Source organism: Petaurus breviceps, unplaced genomic scaffold (genome assembly GCF_028583685.1).
Source record: "Petaurus breviceps papuanus isolate PSGF00001 unplaced genomic scaffold, PetGlider_PUasm1.0 189, whole genome shotgun sequence".
Lineage (NCBI taxonomy): Eukaryota > Metazoa > Chordata > Mammalia > Diprotodontia > Petauridae > Petaurus > Petaurus breviceps.
The window spans coordinates 42,212,984-42,234,105 of record NW_027185809.1 but is presented as its reverse complement, the minus strand read 5'-3'; the positions used below and the strand labels follow the sequence as shown (position 1 = coordinate 42,234,105).

The following is a 21,122-nucleotide window of genomic DNA, read 5'->3' as shown; positions in this document are numbered from 1 at the left end:
AAGGAATGTAGTGTGAGAAGAAGAAAGACCCCAGAATAGAGTCCTGTAAGAGGACACTTATGATTAGATGGTGTGACTTGGATGAAGTTCTAACATAGGAGACTGAGAAGGAGCAGTCTGATATGTAGGAGAAAAACCAGGACAGAATACAAATAACAAGAGAGAAAAATATCATGTAAAAGAGGGTTATCAACAGGATCAAACATCTAGAGAGATGAAGAATTAGGATTGAGAAAAAGACATTAGATTTAGTAATTAAGAGAACATTGGTAATTTTGGTGAGTAGTAACTGTGGAATGATGAGGTCAGAAACTTGATTGTAAGTGGTTAAGAAAAAAGTAAAAGGGGTGGCTAGGTGGTGCAGTGAATAGAGAATCAGCTCTGGAGTCAGGAGGACCTGAGTTCAAATCTGGTCTCAGACACATAGCACTTACTAGTTGTGTGACCTTCGGAAAGCTATATAACCCCAATTGCCCTGCTCTCCCCCTCCAAAAAGCAAAAAAATAAAGAGTGAAAGGAGAGAAAGTGGAGACATCTACTATTGACATATATTATTCCCAAGAGGTTTAGTCACAAGTTACAGAAGAGAAATACAATGATAAAATGTAAAAATCATGTGAGAGCTTTTTGAGGATGAAATAGACATGGGCACGTTTGCAGGCAGTAGGGAAGGTATTGGTAGACAGAAAGAAAAAGAAAATAAGTAAGAGAGTGGGGATGATGAAGTAATTTTTTGCATGAGATGAGATAGAATGGTATCATTTGTACAGGTAAAAGTGGTTGTGTTGGTAATGACTGAAGGCTACCTCTTCATGTGAGATGAGGGGTGAAGGATAACAGCAAAAGGTGTCTAAGTGATATGAGATGAGAAAGAGGGGTGAATAGGAAGATCACAGTGAATTGCCTTATATTTTGCTGAAAAATATGAGATAGTTAATTTGCAATCTAGCCTAGAGAGTAAGGAGGGCACCGACATGACAGCCAAGTGTTTGAATAAGAGAAATCTTCCAGAAGAAAATGCCACCATGGAAAACAAAAGAGTAAAACTCTGCCACAAATCTTACTGCACTGGAGCAGGCTTGGTGTTGATCTTGAGCAGGGAGGATGTGGACCAGCTGGGACACAGCTAAGAAGTGGTAGGGAGGAAGAACTGGCCATGTGGTCCTCATGCCTGAAGGTACCATAAAGGTTGAGGCTGGGAGGATGCACACTGTGTGACTGCAAACAAAGTGTTCAAGTCTGCACCTTCACCTGCAATGATGAGGGTGCATTTGGGTGCAACACCAACACAGAGAGCTGAGAAACTTTTCTAGAGATAGTGGAATGGTCTAAGAAGCTGGTGCAGGTTTCAGATGAAGATAACCACACTGCTGCACTAGCCAAGGACAGGCAAGTTTTGCTCTGGGGCTTCTTAGACAATAATGGAGATATTAGCTTCCTGGAGTCCATGAAGAAAATCATGGTCCCTGTAGAGATTCAGCTTGAGATACCTGTGATGAAGGTTGCATCAGTCTAGTGATGCTGACAGTAGATGGCAATCTGTATATTCTAGGCTTTGGTGAACAGGGTCAACTGGGTTGGGTGCCTGAGTTCCTTGCTAACTATGAGTGTCAGAAAGCCCTTGAGTAATTACTGATCCCCCAATATGTGCTCCTGAAGTCCAAAGACCAGCAGAGATCTTTCCTCTTCCAGAATGTTAACTGTGGGGCCTATTTCATCTTCATAAGGGCTATGTTCATGACTTTGACCTCTCCAACTGCTAGCAGCTTGGTACCCTAAGCCTGAAGCCTTGCTTTGTCCCACCCTATCCCTAATGTGACAGCATTCAAGAACTCTGCCATGTCCTAACTGGTCTTCTCTGTGGGACAGCATCACACAGTTTGTTTGGACAAGGCTTAGTGGCAGCAACTGGGACTTGGGATAGGAACCAATGAGAAAAGCAGTCTCACAGTCATTCCAAAGCTATATGTCACCTCATTATTGCCTATAGTGACTTGGTTGACTATGCTGTAGCCAAGGAAGACTGAACATTGGCTAGGGGCATGAGCACCAACTTGAAGATGGGTATAGGAGAGGATGACAATGTCTGGAGCCCAGTGGTGATAGAGAGCAAACAGCAGTAAAATCAGATGGTTCTGTCAGTGTCTGGTGAGGGGCAGTGCACAGTCTTACTGGTCAGACACAGGAGTTGTTGAAACCCTTAATGAAACTATTTGCTCTCCCTCCTCTGCCCTCCATGGGAAAGCTGATTCTTTGAGTTGTCAGCAGAAAAACTCATCTATAAACTTTTACCAGCTTCCTCCAGCAGCATAAATTGAATCTTGACTCCTTTTTAGGAACATCATGATGAAGGGATTGCATTGAAATATTCAAGGAATAAATAATTTGACGGTTCCCCTCCCCCCAGAGGTGCTGCTCTATTGTCTGTTGAATCTCTTCCTTTTTAGATTCCCTTACCCTGGCCTCCCTTGGACTCTGGATTAATGTCCCCTGGTAGAATGTGGTTGGAGCCTCTGCAGGTCCTCACTGGCTTTGCCTCTCTTCCCAAACCACCAGCAAAAAGCCAAAGATTTCTCCTCTGGGATGTCCAATTCACATTATTTAAAGTCTGTATCCACAACTCTGTATCACTGTTTCCTTCTCCACCTGTCTAGGGCTTTCAGTTAAGGATAATGTTTTCCCACAAGAAATTAATTGGAGCAAGGTTAGTCCTCAGAACTCCAATAAGGCATCTTGGCCTAGGTCTCCCAGGAAGAGCCCTGGAGAGGACAGGTCAAAGAAGACATTAGTAGAGTGAGTGGCAGGGCTCAGAATGTTGACTAAATACTCCCCAACAGTTTATAGCCTCCTCCAGTACAGTGAATGTCTAGGTATGATAGTAATGGCAATTAAAGATTCCCCTGTATTGGCTTGGTTTTCAAATTGATTGTGTTAAAACCCAGAGCTTGTTAATCCCACCTGTGGGATGGACTTTTTGATGTGAAAAGAAAGTCCTGAACTGGGAGGAGCTGGTGACGTAGATTTGGAGAGACAAGAGAGAGGCAGAAGACCTTTTTGGAAGCAGCACCTCGTGGAGAGAGAGAGAGACTAAGAGAATTGCTGGTGGCCGCTTTGAATTGCCCTGGACTTTTGAGACCTGCCCCCTGAGCTGCCAAGGACTGAGGAGACATGGCTGTTTTTCTGGTACTTTGTCTGTCTGTTTTGATGTTATTTTGCCAGATTTGTCCACTGGTGAAAGACTGTCCTGTTAAAGAAGTCCTGGAACCTGGCATTTGGTTAAGAAGCCCTGAGACTGTCCTGCAGACAGAGAGTGAATACTCTCCACTGGTGAGGGACAGTGCTGTTGTTGCAGGGGTCTGGAGACTGTCCTGCAGACAGAATGAATACTGTCCACTGGTGAAGGACAGTGCTGTTGTTGCAGGGGTCTGGAGACTGTCCTGCAGACAGAGTGAATACTGTCCACTGGTGAAGGACAGTGCTGTTGTTGCAGGGGTCTGGGAGCCTTTCTGTTGGTTCAGAAGCCCTGAAGAAGGATTTTCTTGTTGTATGTTTACAGAAATCCTGGGAGAGGGCTTTGCTAATGTGTTCAGGGGTTCTAGGACTGTTCTACAGACAGAGGATAAATTCATGAAGGGATTGGCAATGTATCTTATGGCCTTGCTAAGCCTTGTCTCCCCAGGAACTAAGATTGCTGAGAACTTGCCTCGTGTCAAGATGAAGAAAAGACCTCCATTTGGGTATTAAGTGCTGTGTTTAAACTTGAAGTAACTCTGGGGTAGATTCAATTGTGATCCAGGGGTGGGGAACTTTTGACCTTATTGTGCTCTGTGATTGACAAATGAAGGTACTTTACCTATGTTTGGAAACTAATCTCCATTTGAGAAGAGGGGTTTTGTGGTGGACCAAATGAAGGTATAGCCTAGGGGTGGAGAAGTATTTAGAACAGGGACTTTGTAATTAATTGAATGATTGGAAGGTCCTGGGGTGGGGTAGTAGTTGGAGATTATTTAATCACACTTAGTAAATGCTGTATTTTGAATGATGTCATGTTTTGATCTTCTCTGTTCTTGGTTGGTCACTGAATAAAATGGAGAGCACCTATGCTAGTATTTTGAACCTTTGGAAGTTGCCTTTGCTTGGCATTACATTACACTAGGTCATGGAGGCAAGGCAAAGAAAAACTCTACTAAAGAGTAGAATTTGAAAAGGGAAGGCAGAGGTAGAGGTAGAAAGGCAATAGATTATGATCACATAAAGGGATTTTGTATTTCTTGATTATGGAGGTGAAACATCTGTGAGTGATGGCAAAATTAAGAGTGTAACCATCTTTATGAGTGGCTGAGAGGAATAGGTTATGAGAAGTGAATAGGTTGAAGAACTGAGTGTTTAAGATGTTTCAGGGAAAGTCTATACATATTATGAAGTCTCTTAGTATGAGGACAGGAGTTAAAGAGGAGAGAAAAGTTGGGAGAATTCATTAAGAAAGTAAGAGGAATTACCTAGAGGTCTGTAGTCAACAGCTTAAGAGGCTAAAGTGTCTTCTACCTAGGTATCATATCCCTAGGTGGCACAATGGAAAGAACACTGGTCCTGGAGTCAAAAAGACCTAGCCTCTGACACTTACTAGCTTTGTGACCCTGAGCAAGTCACTTAACTCTGCTTGTCTCAGTTTTCTTATGCCTCAGTTTCCTCCCATGCCTCCCCCTTACCCCACCCTTTCCGTAACTTTCTGATTTTCATTGGTTGGTAGATATGGAATTCATGAACCTCAAAAGGAGTAGAGGTTAGAGAGTGATGGCATAAAGGAGACAACCTAGAAGTGTTGATGGGGAACAAGGAGTACTCTATCTCTCCTATATCTACAGGTTACCAAAGGGAATAAACAAAGGTACAGTAAGTACTAGAAAAAACTGGTCTGGGAAGGTGTATTAATAAAAGGCATGTCTTGGTGATTGCTGAAAGATGGAAGCTGTATGGAGAGGGAGAATTTTACAATAAAGAGAGGTTTATTGCCTGTAGAACAGGTAATCCAGAGGGCACAATGGAAGGGGTGAGTAGTAATTGGTTGAGATTTGGGGAAGGGAGGATTGTAAGGGATGGGAACAAGAAATCAAGTGATGAGTAATGGGAAATAAGGTTTGGTTGATGAACTGCAGGGGTTTACAATCACTGGGATTTGTGGGCTATGACTGGCTAGGGGCGAGTCACCCCAATATTCATCATTAAGTGGAAGGTACCACTTCTAACCCCAGAGGAGGTTAGGTATCAGGCAGGAGACAAGTACAGCACATAATGGAAGGGAAACTCTGTTTCAATTTTTAAAGGCTGGAGATTAGGCATGAGAAGACACGAATGAAAGTTGAACCTGTACGGTGAGAGTAGGAAGTCCCACTTCCCACCAACTATCTTCTTCTTCTTCCCACAAGGAGAGTGAAAGACTTTGGTTTATTTTCTTTGATTCATTGTGACTGTAGTGCAATTCTGAGTGACATAAATTAGTATTGCTTTATAGTCTCTCTATCCTGGCTTTTCAAAAAGTAAAAAGTTCTTTCATATCGAAATTGTGAGATTTAACTACAACCGGCCTTAGAATTTTAAGCATGAAGTTTATGTCTTGTGGAAATCTTTGGATTTGATGAATAAGTACTTTCTTGTCTATATTCAAAACATTTGAGTTAATTTCTTTTGTTATTTCTATCAACAGAATCATTTAGGTTGTTTTTTGTTGTTGCCATTGTTTATGAAATTATGGATAACCTATGAGCCCCAAGTTTATCTGTGTCACAGAAAGCAGGTCACCCAATTTTTTTCATCTCAATTTCCTTGTCTATATGAGAAAATTGTACTTGGTCGCCTCCTAAAGTCTCTTTGAGTTTTAAAAATATAATCTTGTAATCCTATAACTTCTTTTCCTCTACTGTCAGAGTCAATAGGTTGTCCTGTATGAAATTATAAAATTTGTATTCCCATAAAACCATTGAATTGAATTGTCTTCTTCCAAATTTTCTTCTATTTCTGTTTTGTTCACCAAGTTATGTTCATCAAAATCTTTCAGAGATTTCATTTCTTTGGATAGATTCTCCATTGCATTTGTCATATTCTGGTGGGGGGGGAAAGAGGGGTGTCTGAATGTAGGTGTGAGGTGGGTATGTGTTTAAATACTGTGTTGATAACTGTAATTTACAGTCTAATTTCACTTCTAACGCCACCTTTTAAGCATTTCATTTCTCCTTAAGCCAAGCTAAGGTGTCTTCTACCAGGTATTTTCTCCCTAGGTGGCACAATGGAAAGAACACTGGTACTGGAGTCAAAAAGGCTCAGCCTCAGACAGTTACTAGCTATGTGATCCTAGGCAAGTCATGTAACCTTGTCTGCCTCAATTTCCTCATGAGAGAAATGATTATTAATAACCAATATTTTAGGGAGATTCAGAGATCTTCCTTTCTTTCTAATTCCTGATTTTAAAAAGTTCAGTCTCTTGAAGAACATCACTGATAATAAGATTGAATTAATTCAGATCCCACCCAGTCTTATAAGGAATTTAATATAAGGTAGGGAAGCTCACTGTGTTATACTGAAGTGTGGGTCTAGATAGCCCAAAACTGTGGATAGTCTGAATGTAGAGATATTTTCCACATGATGTCACTCTCAGTCCCTCATTGAATGCCTAACTCTTCTAAGGGTATATAAACTGTGAACCTGCTGCCATGATCGTTTTTGGTGCAAGAGAGATGGACAAATGACCATTCTTTTATTAATAACCTGTTGGCCTTTTAATAAAATTATTAAATTACCCAGATATTATCTCTTGAACCTTTTTAATTGTCACATATAAAATGAACTAGAGAAGGAAAAAGCAAACCACTCTACTCTCTTCACCAAGAAAACCCCAAAAAGAATCACAAAAAGTTGCACACAACTGAAAATGACTAAACAACAACAGTTTTCTACAAAACTATCCTTTTTATTTGAACATTACTATAGTTTCTGTAGATGTGGACCTGAACATGGGACCTAACTGAATAATTCACTTATCTATTTCTGAACACACTGATAAATTGCCTTGGTAGTTCACAACATTCCCTCCATGATACCACTTTGACAGCAAGCTCCATTTCCTCTTGTTTTCTTTCCTTTTTATGAATAATGTCTTTCCTACTTGAGCCAACATATTCTTTTTCAGTTATTTTCCTCTTTTTTTCCTCTTAAATCTAGCCTTGTCTTCTAATTTTTATTTAAGAAAATAAACATGGCACCCAAAAATAATTTATACTTTCATACTTTTTGCTCTACTAAACCTTTTTTCCATTCTGATTCTTCAAAAATGGAAATCCAATTGTGTGTGTGTGTGTATATGTGTAAAGTGGTTAATTGTGGCAAGTAACTCTTCTAGAAACTATGGTGAAAGAATATGTGTGTGTGTTTTCTATCCTTCAAAGAACTTACAAGAAATTACAAGAAATTACAAGAAATAGGGCATATACTCAGAGAAGTAAAGAAAAGGAGAGTTACAAGCCAAGTTCTCTAGTCTAAGATACTTCATAGAGGAGTCTACTACCTTCATTGTGGAGATGAGCACTTCTCTAGGAACCAGAGTTAAAGGAAGAAAAAGAATTTAACCATCTGAGATGAGTAGGGCATGCAGTAGAAGAATGGGACGGGTTCCACACAAGTATATAGAGATAAGAAAAGATAAATTGAGATTGGAGAACACCTAGGAGTCCTGTTTGATTGCAAGGTGGAATTTGTGAAGGGGAGTCAGGAAATGTGCCTGTAAGGGTGGGCTGACAGCCATATTGTGACTCAGTTTCATATTTTTATCCTATATATAATAGGGAGACACTGGAGGATTTTGATCAAGGGAATGACCTAAAAACTAAGAAAATCATTTTGGTGAAAGAATGGATTAGGAAAAGCAGACACTAAAGTCAAGGAGTCCACTGATAAAATAGCCTAGGAAAAAAGTGATGGCATAAAAAGAGGAACTATGCCAAATGGATGACCTCATCAAAAAGGTGCTGTAAGAGTATAAAGAAAAAAGAGATCCTGGACTGGGATAGTCAGGGAAGATTTCATAGAAAATGCAGACACATGGGCAATGTAACACTTTCCAGTGCAGCCCAAGCAGATTAAAATGTAATTGGGAGATGTTTAATAAAATAAATAAAATACAATAGAACATAAATAATGTTAATATATAGTTTTCTAAGTCAACATATAGCACACAGAGATCCTTATATACTATTTAGTTACATCCATGTCCATTTGAATTTCACTCCACTGACCTAAAGAATGTGTAGATTTTGTTAAGCAGTAAGAAGGATGAGCAGAGTAGATGGTTTCTAGTCCTTTCTCCTTTTTTTCTAATTCTTCCAAGGAATATTCTGAGCATGAAATGAGATTCTGATCACCTAAAGCAAGGTTAGCAAAAGTGAAGAATAATGGGATTATCAATAATCAGGGTTAATAAGGAGAAGTTAATTAGGGGGAAGGAGAGGTCACACTGAAAATACCCTAAATTAGAACAGCATTTATTTTGTAAGGGTTGATTTGTCATTTTTACCTTGCCCATAGGAAGGGGTTTGTTTTAACATTTTTCCTACAAATTATTGGGCTCATAAAAACACATTTTTTTTTCTAGAGCATCCTTTTGGATTTAGAAAGAGGAATCACGTCTTACAATTTTCCAAGGATCTTCCTTTAATGATTTGTGTTTGGGGTACCCTTCTTGCTGAATTAAGTCAGTGGGGAGAACAGGAGGGAACTAACTATTTCCCTTTTCCTAGGGTCTTCTTTTGATTTAGTGTCAACTAAAATTTTATAAGAAAAGTTATAGATTAGACTTCTGGGGTGTGGTGAATAGACCACTGGTATAGGAGTCAGAAGGCCTGGGTCTCAGTCCAGAATCTGTAGTAATTGTATAGGACTTCAGTAAAGGAAGTGCCTATAGATTATAAGCCACTATATAAATGGGAGTTATTATTAGCTCTAATTTAAAATAGCTAAGTTGTTTAACAGTGAGTTCTGCTTCTCTACCTGAGGCAGTCTGATATTTTTCTCCCTTAGCATCTATTTTTTTTCCTTTTTTTAATGAAGGTTTTTCCATTCATATATTCACAAAAGCTTAACACCTGAGACATCTCAGAAAAATACCTACAACCCCACAGGAATACACAAAATGCAGGTCATGGAAAATGTTATTGTTTCTCAAAATTCTGGGGGCACTTAATCATATTGATACAAAATGAATTCTTGGTAAAATTGAGTGATTATCTCTTGGGGGACCGGAGCAGTGGTAGGGAAATTGAATAGCATCATTAATGAGGCTTTATCAGAGTTTCTAGGTTTCCCTTTGCATTATCTTTTACTATGCTAAGTATCATGAAAGCCTCATGGAGGAGGAATGGGGTAGGAGGAGAGCAGAGAATGAGTATAGACACTATCAAAGTACTAGCTGCTGCCCATGGAACTGGTGAAACAGGACAAGGAACCCTAATACCTCACTTAGAACCTATCATATGAACAAGGGCATTTCAAATGGTTTGGAAGCAGGTGTGACATGCAAAACTTTGTAGGCTGCTGGAAAAGGGAATAGAGAAAATATTCGCTGAGGATCCATATAAAAATATGTCACTGGATAGTAACAAGATCAATAATAATAATTAATCATGTTCTGCTTTATGTTTGCAAAACACTTACATATGCTATGTTTTATTCCTAACACTAACAATATGAGGCATTACTAGTATTGTCCTCATTTTATGGATAACAAAACAGACTGAAAGAATTTAAGTGACTTGCCCAAGATACTAGGAAGTATCTGAGATGGAATCTGAACTCAAGTCTTCCTTACTCAAAGTTCAACATTTTTCCAACTGTACCACAAGGCTGGTTACATTAAATCAAAGCAAGTAAAAAATTCTCATTTATTTTCCAATTATGATCATAATCCCAGTGATCTAATTCCATGTTGGGTCTAATCTGATGTTCCCTTTTTCCTTCTTTTTCATACACAATGAATATCATTCATTAATTATAATAATAGTAATACCAAAGACTGTTTCCAAAAATGGCAGTACTTTTGCTATTATTTTATTGTAAAAAAAATGAAAACATGGAGAAAGATCAATGAACAGTTTTAAAAAGTCATTTATTTTGTTACTGTAGGAGTCCAGGATGATAAGAAAATGTATTTTGTTTTATCTCTCATAATGGATGGCATTGAATTAGATAAAACTATGAAACAAATAAAATAATTTTAAGTATGAAGCACCTCCTAATATCACTGAACTGCCTGTTGATATGTACCTGCTCATTTGAAGAATCCATTATTTCATTCATGAGAGTGTTCCCTTTGCTGCTACAGATCTCAGTATCTTTATGACTTAGCCTGCAGATGGTTTTTGAGAGATTAGCATGTGTGTGCATGTGTATGTATGTGTGTATACATATGAAGTTCCTGACTTTTTGTTTCATTAACTCCTTTGGCAATCTGGTAAAGCCTATGGACCCTTTTTCAGAATGATATTTTTAAATGCATAAAATAAAATATACAGAGTTATAAAGGAAACTTATTATGTTGAAATACAATTATCAAAAAATTAAAAGAAATTTTTGTGACCCTTGTTAACAACATTTTCTGTAAATGAATTAAGAATTGAAATTCTACAAACTTAGGTAGGGTATTTTCCACATGATAGACTTGGATCTGGTGATAGTACATCACCAGCTCCATTATCAAAACCTTTCCAGCTTGGTAGGATTTTTCAATGTTTCGGTTCCACTGACATAGTTTTGAAGGAACAAAAGGTCGCTTCCCAGTCAGAATGAAGCTCTGATAACTCATCCCATGATGAGTTATCAGAGTAGGAATTTAGTAGAAGATCAGCTCATTGCTAAAAGGATTTGAATCAGTTATTATCTCAGAGAAATATTTTGTAAAATTTCTGAATTTTTTGAGTTATAGTCATTGTTTGAAGCTGGATTTTCACCTTTAAGGTTAAAACATGTCCATCTATATGTAAACACCTGCACTGACTGCAGAAATCATCCAAATCACATTGCCTTACCAATCCCTGAAGGCACATTTCAATATCAATAAACCTGTGCTTCTATTCTAACCATGAGATACTACCTTGAAATTTAGCACTGACCCAAGGATCTAGAGTCCAAATGACTTAAGATTCAAGAATACAAAATCATTTTTTAAAGGGAAATAACTGACTGTAAGACCTTTTGTCAAAATATACAAGAATTCATCACAATTCATGGTTTCAGTTTCTCATACTTGTTATACTTGTGTTATTCAGACTGTCCTTTTTGTTATCACTTGACAATGAGTAGATATAAGTGAACCATATTTGAGAAGTTATCTATTCTCTTTGATTTCTTGAACATATCCCTTACAAATGGGAGAAGAGAGGTAGTATGGTGAATAGATAGTCAGTCTTGACGTTCAGAAGACTAGAATACTATTTCTGACAGATACAAGCTACGTGACCATAGTGTTTATGTGTGACTCAAGTCATAGGACCCTGAAAAATTCTCTAAGGTTGTAATTTACACTTAAGTTGCCAATCTATCATTTGAGGGAAATGTCACACTACAAGTTTCCTTCACCAATGAAATCATGGGTTAAGACCCTTTCTCTTCAAAAAAAATGGTGAGGTTTTATAAGTATATATAAGTAGGACTCATGAGCAAAGAAAGAAAGCCCAAATATTTTTTTTTCTAATCCAAATTCAAGTTTGGGGTAATATTTGTCAGATGCAATGGACATTGATTGTTGCAGCTCTGATTTTATTAATCAGCATAGTTTCAGTTCTTTAATCTGTGATCAAGTTTTTTGACATCAGAGCAGAGGTTCCCAGAGGATGAATGGAATGGGAAGGCAGAGGACATGCTCCACATGCTGTGGAGAAGTAGGGCTAAGGAGAATATGGAATTGAATATGGGATAAGTTAAAGGAGTGGGAGGAGGGATTTTCACCTTATCAGACAGCAACAGGGGAGCAGAATCTGGGATTTTACCTATCATGGGATAGGGGAAAACACAGTTAAATTCATTGGGGTTCACATTGTCAGGGTCTGATGATTGAGTATGGCATCAATCGAGGTATTGGTATCTTTTTTCCATAGCTGGTCATTCCAAACACAGGGTAAATTACAATCTAAGTGATGGGTAGAATCAGCAGAGAATTCTGTGTGGGTCAGTAAATAACTGTCATTAAAGTCTCTGAAGAAACCTGAATTCATACTCCATAAGTCATACATAGTGCCACAGCCTTCATACCAAGATGGTAAAGAACAAGTCCTACTCGAAAGATACCCTGCAAATAAAGAAAGAACTTAGCTTTCATACCTTCAGTTCTCTGGGCCTCAGGATCAAACTCTGAATGTAATCCTTCTAGTGCTTCTGGTTCCTTGAGGCCTGAGAAGCCTATCGAATTCTAAGATCCCAAATGGGGCAGATGACAACAGTGATAATTAGGTACCCAGGGGCTAAATCAATTTACATTTGATTCTGGCTCCCTAGACTCATTCCAAGATGGAAAAGGATGAGGCACATGCAGATTAGTTCCCAGTCTCTGAATATTAGGATTCTTCTTATACCCCAGCAAAGCCCTAGCTTCTTTTGCCAGCCTCATATCTCACTTCAGGTCCAACTGTCTCTGTCTTTTCCCCAAGGCCTTCTCCAATACTCTGGAGGTCATCACCATTACTAGACTCAACTTCCCACCCCTCACATACACATATACTTTCTAAGATGGCCCACCTCCCACTGACAAATATTGCCTCCTGACCACTAGACTCTCTACTTACTCCTTTCTATTGTGTATCAGGGTTTAAAAGCACAAAATACTGCCACCTACCAAGAGGTTATACACTAAGGGAGAAACTTGAATAGCCTAATCACCTTTTTTCCTCAACAAACACCCCTCTAACCACTGGATCCCATATTGGACTCAAATCTTAATTATTATCACACCCCTTATCCTCTCTCAATCCCAGTGATTTTGTATCCCTGGCTGCTCATATTAAAATCCTGTTTCCAGCAGAGTCAAGATGGCAAAGTAGAAACAGGAGTCTACAGGGCTCCCGCTTCCACATCCTCCAATTCATGTAAAATGTGACTCTGAACAAACTCTGGAGCTACAGAACCCACAAAATGACACAGAGAAGCTGAGGACAGCCTCACAGGCCAGCAGGAAGCAGCCAGCACAGCGTGTTGAAGCTGAGCGCAGCCCCTGCAAGCCCAAGGTTTTAGCCCCAGAGTGGCCACAACCAGCTGCCATCTGGAGGGACTTCAGATCACCAGCAGCTGTGGAAGTTTCCATAATTATCATTGCATAGATGCGAAGGATAAAGTGAGAGGTCAGTGCAGTGTGGACTTTGTGAACTGGGAGTTCGGGAGTGGGGTCAGGCCTTTACCGCCTAGAGGGAGAAGAAACTGAGGCATCGTGGCCATGCAGCTGCCGCCATGTGGCTGCTGCAGAGTTCCTGATCTGCAGATTGTAAGGGGACCAACAACCAGTCTGAGGGGTAATTGCTCTTGCTTTAAACTGCTTGCATCTGGATTATGGACGGAGGTCCTAGGGTGCATCACCAGTTTGCCAGAGCATGTGGAGGCTTCATAGAAGGCACCCAACTAATACCTCCAGCAGCTGTGAAAACCCAAGAGATTGGGACAAAGCTCCACCCTCTGGAAGCAGACTTCTACTGTGGCAAAAAGATTAAAAATCAAGTAATTGAGTAGCAACATGAGCAAACAAGGGAAGCAAAGCAAATAGCAAGCCAACTTTGGATTCCTTTTTTGGGGACAAAAAGGACTGGGGCATGGAACAGCAGGAAGACAGCAAAGTCAGAACTCCTGCACCAGAAGCTTCCAAGAAAAGAATAAGCTGCTTACAGGCCATAGAGGAGTTTAAGAAGGATTTTGAAAAGCAAATAAGAGAAGTGGAGGAAAAATTGGGAAGAGAAATAAGAATGATGCAAGAAAATTATAAAGTGAGAGTCAACAACCTGACTGAAGAAAATAACACCTTAAAAAAAAGACTAACTCAAATGGCAAAAGAGGCCCAAAAAGCAAGTAAGGAGAAGAATGACCTTAAAAAGTCGAATTTGCCAGATAGAAAAAGAATCTCAAAAGCTCACTGAAAAGAATCATTCCTTCAGAATTAGATTGGAGCAAATGGAAGCTAGTGAATTTATAAGAAATCAAGATACTAACAAATGAAAAAAAATAGAAAGCAATGTAAAATATTCCATTGGGGGGAAAAAACACTGACCTGGAAAATAGATCCAGGAGAAATAATTTAAAAATTATTGGAATACCTGAAAGCCATGATAAAAAAAAAAGAACCTAGAAATCATCCTCCAAGAAATGCTCAAGGAAAATTGCCCTGATGTATTAGAACCAGAGGGCAAAATAGAGGTTGAAAGAATCCACCAATCACCTCCTGAAAAAGATCCCAAAAAGAAAACTGCTAGGAATATTATAGCCAGGTTCCAGAATTCCCAGATCACAGAGAAAATATTACAATCAGTCAGAAAGAAACAATTTTAATACTGTGGAAACAAAACCAGGATAACACAGGATCTGGCTGCTTCTACACTGAGGGATCAAAGGGCCTGGAATATGATATTCTGGAGGTCAAAGGAGCTGGGATTAAAACCAAGAATCACCTACCCAGAAAAACTGAGTATCATGTTTCCAGGGAAAATACAGTCATTCAATGGAAGAGAGGATTTTCAAACATTCTTGATGAAAAAACCAGAGTTGAATAGAAAATTTGACAATCAGATACAAGAAGCAAGAGAAACATGAGAAGGTAAACAGGGAAAAGAAATCACAAGAAACTTATAAAAGTTGAACTACTTATATTCCTTCATGGAAAACAATAATTGTAACTTATAAAACTTTTCTCAGTATGAGAATAGTTGAAGTGAATAGAAATGTGTGTGTATATATATATATATACACACACACATTACATATATATATATATATATGCATGCATATATATGTATACATACATATATGTCTATATAGGAGGGTATATGGGTTTATGAATACATATGTGAGTATGTGTATATATGTGTACAGGTATACATAGACAGAGAGACCATAGACAGGACCAGTTTAATAGGAAGGGATGATACTTAAAAAGTGAAATGAAGAGGTGAGAGAGGAATATAATGAGAGGAGATGGGGAGAGATAGAATGGGGTAAATTATCTCATATAGAAGAGGCAAGGGAAAACTCTTACAATGGAAGGAAAGAACAAGAAAGCAAAAGGGAGTGAGTCAACCTTATTCTCAATGAATTTGGCTTAAGGAGAGAATTACATACACACTAAATAGGGTATCTCACCCTACAGGAGATTAGGGGGAAAGGGATGAGAGGGAGGATGATGGAAGGGAGGGCACACTGAGGGGGAGGGAATTTGGAAGCACCCACTTTTAAAAAGGAACAGGATCAAAGTAGAGAATAGAACAATTGGGAGTTGGGATGGGATGGAGGGAAATATAGTCAGTCTTTCACAATATATCCACTATGGAAATGTTTTGTATAGCTACACATGTACAACCTATATTGAATTGCTTATCTTCTCTGTAAGGATGGGTGACACAGGAGGTAGGGAAAGAATCTGGAATTCAAAAATTTAAAATCAAATATTTAATATTCATTTTTTTACATGTAACTGGGAAATAAGATTTACAGGCACTGGAGCATAGAGATCCACCATCCCCTACTGGAAAGTTGGAAGGGGATGGGGAAGATATGAGAGATCAGATTGGGGGAGGGGGTATTCAGTGGGATCACTGTTTTGGGGTGGTAGGCAGGGGAAAAATGGGGAGAAAATGTGTAACTCAAAATCTTGTAGAAATGAATGATGTAAACTAAAAAATATATTAAAAAAACTACAAAAAAATCCTGTTTCCCCTCTCCAACTTCCTACTCCATTAATTCCATCTCCCTTGACCCTACCCTGGCAATGTCACACTTCAGATGTATCTTCTTCTTCCACTGTGCTTTCTGGAATGCCCAGTCCATAATTTAGCACATTTTCTTTCATCTTAAGCCTTTTCACTTTTTTTCATACCCTCTGATACCTTCTGATCAAGGTGGATGAGTCAGAATATTCCTTTCTCCTCATTGCCACTTTCTGACTCTCCCTAGGCTAATCATTTGGGGACTTTGAGATTTATGTCATCTAAATTATCATAGAAGTCAGATCTTGTTGCCATTATCTATTAATCTGTAAGACATCCTCCTTCTTTCCACAACAGGTTTAGTGCCTACCTCAATAGTCTGCCCACACGTAAGGGAATTTCTACATACATATTTTCAACCCCTCAGTTAACTAAACTTATCAGTAACTCAAACTACTTAGAACCATGACCTTTTCCTCTTCTCTACCTCAGATAACCTTAATATTGCTATTGCCTACAAGTATTCCAGTTATATGTTTGTGGACTCTGAAGTGTATTTATCTGACTATACCCTATCGTCATTCCATCTTTCCTCATTCCTTATGACATTTACCTATGTTCTTTATCCTCATTGTAACCTCTAATCCCTCTACTCTTCACTTCTTTCCATTTCATTGGCTACACTTTTCTTCTTTTCCTATTTCAATCACTTGATGAATCACTACCACTCTATCTATCCTCTGCACTGAAATCCCTTGCCCCCTTGTACTTTAGCTGATCATGAATGATTAAACCCCAGTCTTGAATTATTACTACTATATACCTTCTTACTCTTATTCACATGCTGTTGAAAGGAACTGAAGAAAATTATGAAACTCTACTTACTTTTTCCACTACATATTAATATTAATTAAACAAAACTGAGCCCTCACTGTGGCAAGCCAATTCTTTTACCCAATCCTACTTGATTCATTATCCCACTTGCCACAATGAATGTTCCATAATTTTTAATCCTTCCTCATTGGTTCCCATGGCACCCTGGCCCCTCTGTTTCAGTTGAGGACCTCATATTATATGAGAGACAGAGGGATCAAATTTTCCAATTATTTTATCTGAATTGTTTTTAAAGAGTTTTTCCCCTTCCATAATAGTTTCTAAAACAATTGAAATCATAGAAATATAAATCTCATTCATAAATTAACAAAGGAAATTTTTTAACACAAATACACATTCCTCTTACCAAGTACTAAGACTCCCATGTAATGAATGGACATTATTAAACACCTGTAATTCAGGGGGACATCTAATAGGCATGCATGTTAAGAGAAAATTGACTAGAGAAAATCTGTATCTTGAACACCATCCAGCAGCCTAACTGCATTAGTGTTTAACCAAGTTCTAGTGCTGAAAAGAATACAGTTTCTACAAAGCTATGGATGAAATGGCAAGAGTATTTTCTTAAGTATTGACTACCATGTTGTTATGGGAATGGGAATTTAAGATCTTCCCTGCCCCTAGGCCCTTTGATAGGCTTAAGTGATTCTGAGAACCTTCCTTGATTTGAAAATATACTCTGCCCAATAATTGGCTGAATGTGGTCACCTGGAGACTGTGGCAGGAGGCTTGCTTGTCAGGAATGCCCATGCCTTGGTGCTTTGTGATTGGACAGTGAGTCAAGAGGGTTGTGACATTTTCTGAGCCTGGAGAAGACTATATATGCCCTGATTTAAGATTTTGTTTTGGGGCTCACTTTGAGAAGTTATGTAATTTGACCAGATGAGACTCTGGGCAGCTGTTGATCCCCCTGGCTTTGAAAACCCAGATGTTGGTGCTTTCCTCACTGGTAACTGTGCCTGGATATGGATGTAATGGTCAGACAGTTGGAGGCCTGTCTGCTGAAATGTTTTTCTGTCTTCTTGTAACTTCTGCTTGTAACCTGTCTATATATTCTGAAGATTGGGTGCTGACTTTTTCCCCTGAACTAGGTAAATGATATGTTTGATTGATTAAAGCAAGATTGTTAACCCATTATGAGTTGCTTTCCTTTAGAAAAGCAGATCTAAGAACCTGTCTTGGCAGCCATCCTGGGGATGCTAAGGTTCTTGCTGCAACACATGTATACATAAATTTTGAAAAACATTAAGTGAAGAATTCAAATAAACTTCATCTTCATTGTTGTTGTTGTTTTGGAGAATGTTTCTAAGAACAGAATAAGCAGTTTGCAGTAATGAATCATATAATGACTCTGAGAGATGCTCAGTCTTTCCATCCTCTTCACACATCTGATGAGCATTTGGCACTTGTGTGGGTAGTTTGGGACAATTAATGTCTAGATGTCTAGGCACAAGGTGTGCTGGTAAAGTTTAATAATTGGACCCCCCCCCTCAAAAAAATCAAGCAGAGCGTTCATTTAGTTTAATCTGTATTATTAACATTTTCTCCATCACTTTCTTGAGTTTGATATGGCAATTATGTATTAGCTGCCTACTATGTGCCAGAAACTGTGTTAACTTCTAGGGATTAAAAGACAAAAAATAAACAAACCCAGCCCTCAATAATTTTCTTTTTTATCTATGTTATTATGTAACTCACTATTTGTTTTTAATATGCCTGACAAAGATAGTTATAGAAAGAAAATTCAGTCAAATCAGTATATTTAAGAAAAATTTTTAATAGAGAAAATGATCACCCATTGAGATGAGTACTTTTTCTCCTATTTACCCAATGAAAATAATTAATTTCTGGTCTGGTGGTACTGGGTTTACATCATAATTTATGATATATTTAAAATTACTGCCAGTATTTTATTGTAGCTTCTATTTTCTTTTTTTCCATATTATTTTATGTGATTTTAAAAGGTGTGCTAGATTCTTAAGGATTATTTTTAACAATGTCCTAAGAGGGAGGGAAGCAACATTTTCTATGGGAATGCATCTCAGAAATTGTGAATTAAGTGGGAAAATATGAAGAATTCTATAAACACAATTTTGATTTCCATACCTTTTCAGGAACAAATCTGTTGAATAGCATGAGATATATCCATTTATGTTAGAAGGGTTTTTTTTCTTTTTAAACAATCTTACAAAATACCACAATGAGGAATTATTATCTGAGGATTTTTTGCCTACTGTGAATTGCCTAAGTGTCTTGAATAATGTAATTATGCAACTGTCTAAAGGTTTCTCTATCATTAGATCAGAGCAAAATAGGAAAAAGGTTTATTTCATGAACTACAAATGATTCATCAAAAGAATAAAGAAATGGAGCTCTAAAGGTGGAATTTTTGCTTTTCTGAGAATCTTAGACTGTGTCTGAGAATAACAGGGTATGTGCATAACATACAAACTTTCTTCTACCAGCATGAAACTACTTCATACCACACTAGAGTTAATGTTTCTTCATCCACTCATTGCAACAAATGCTGTACCTGCCTTCAATTTTCTTAAGAATTTTCAAATGGTGGGATCATAAAAAGTTCAATTCCTTCCAGAGTCTCACAAGCACTTTACTTCATATATCAAGGTACTTTGATTATCTGCTCATTTATATTAGAAATTGGTTTGGGTCTCCCACAGCCTCTCCCTAAAGTTACTTCCCCCACTTAAACATGTGCTTGATTATGTTCAATTATTCAGCCTCCTGCTAATCTCAGAAAATCAAGAATGTGCTGTATATGTATAAGAATATTTAAAGTTGATAAGTCTCATTAAGTAGCTGGTTTTAGTCTTACCCTCCTCATCTGCCCATGATGGTTCATGTCCCCATTGTGATAGATATTAGTCTTTTATTTTAGCTTATCTGTGTGAATAGCTATAGTGAAGGAAATATTACAGAGCTCATGGATTAATTCATCTGATGAACATAACAAACATGTATTAAATACCTGCTAATACAAAGGAGGCACTGTGTTAAGTGTCTGGGATAAAAAGGTGAAAATGACAAAGTCCTTGCCTTTAAGTAGCTTATAAATGGATATATAAAACACTTCATCTGTATAAAAATGTAACATACAAAGTAGACTATCATCTGAGTAAAGGAGAATCAGATCAAACACCCTAGGAAAATCTGAAGAAGGAAGATATTATTTTCAGGTGAGTAGATCAAGAAAAGCTTTATGGAAGAGTTCAAAACATAGAGATGAGAAGGTAGTATAGTTCCTTCTGTCTTAATTCCTCTCCATGCTCTCTTACTGATTTATCTTCACAGAACTTTCTCTATCGTGTTATAAAAATCTCTTCACCCTGGAAGTTCTCTCCACCTCTGGATTTCTTTGGAAATAGCCTCCCACCCCTAAGGTCTCACCTTCTAATTGGTTAATTCTTCCCAGAGTCTCCAACTTAAGGAAGAGGACTGGGTTAAATTGTCTTCATGCCTCTCCAGGATACATTCTTGATTCATCTCCATAGTAATTTTCTTTTTTTTTTCCCCAAGCACTTATTAAGCACTTACTACATGCCATGAATTGTGCTATGCCTTTGTTGTTACCATGCTCCATCAATGGGTACCTTTATCCCCATCCACTTTTTCAATTGTCTTTTATGTATTGTCTTCTTACACTAAAATGTGAACTCTTTATTTCCTTTAAGATTTAATTTGTTGTAATAGTAATGGAACTTAAAGATCCCCCTGTATTGGCTTGGTTTGGGGGTTGATTGTGTTAAAACCCAGAGCTTGTGAATCCCACTTGTGGGATGGACTTGTTGACATGAAAAAAGAGGGCTGAACTGGGAGGAGCTGGCGACGTGAATTTAGAGAGGCACAAGAAGAGAGAGAGGCAGAAGAATTTTTTTTTTTTTGGAAGCCGCATCTTGGAGGCAGAGAGACAAGACAGAGAAAATTTCTGAGGGCCAGTTCGAACTGCCCAGGACTTTTGAGAGCTGACAACCAGAGCTGACAAGTACTGAGGAGACATGGCTGTCATGCTGGTACTTTGTCTGTTTGATGTTGTTTTGCCAGATTCATCCACTGGTGAAGGACAGTCCTGTTGTTGCAGAGTTCCTGGAACCTTGCTATTGGTTCAAGGATCCAGAGACTGTTGTGCAGACAGAGAATGAATTGCGTACACTGGTGAAGGACAGTACTGTTGTTGCAGAGGTCCTGAAACCTTGCTGTTGGTTCAGAAGCCCTGAAGAAGGATTTTCTTTTTGTATGTTTACAGAAATCCTGGAAGAGGATTTTGCTAATGTT

General features: G+C 38.3%; 1 pseudogene; it reads left to right on the top strand.

Moving 5' to 3' along the window:
• The first annotated feature begins 974 nt into the window (after nucleotides 1–974).
• On the top strand, nucleotides 975–2,195 carry LOC138163948 (regulator of chromosome condensation pseudogene; annotated as a pseudogene).
• Nucleotides 2,196–21,122: the final 18,927 nt, after the last annotated feature.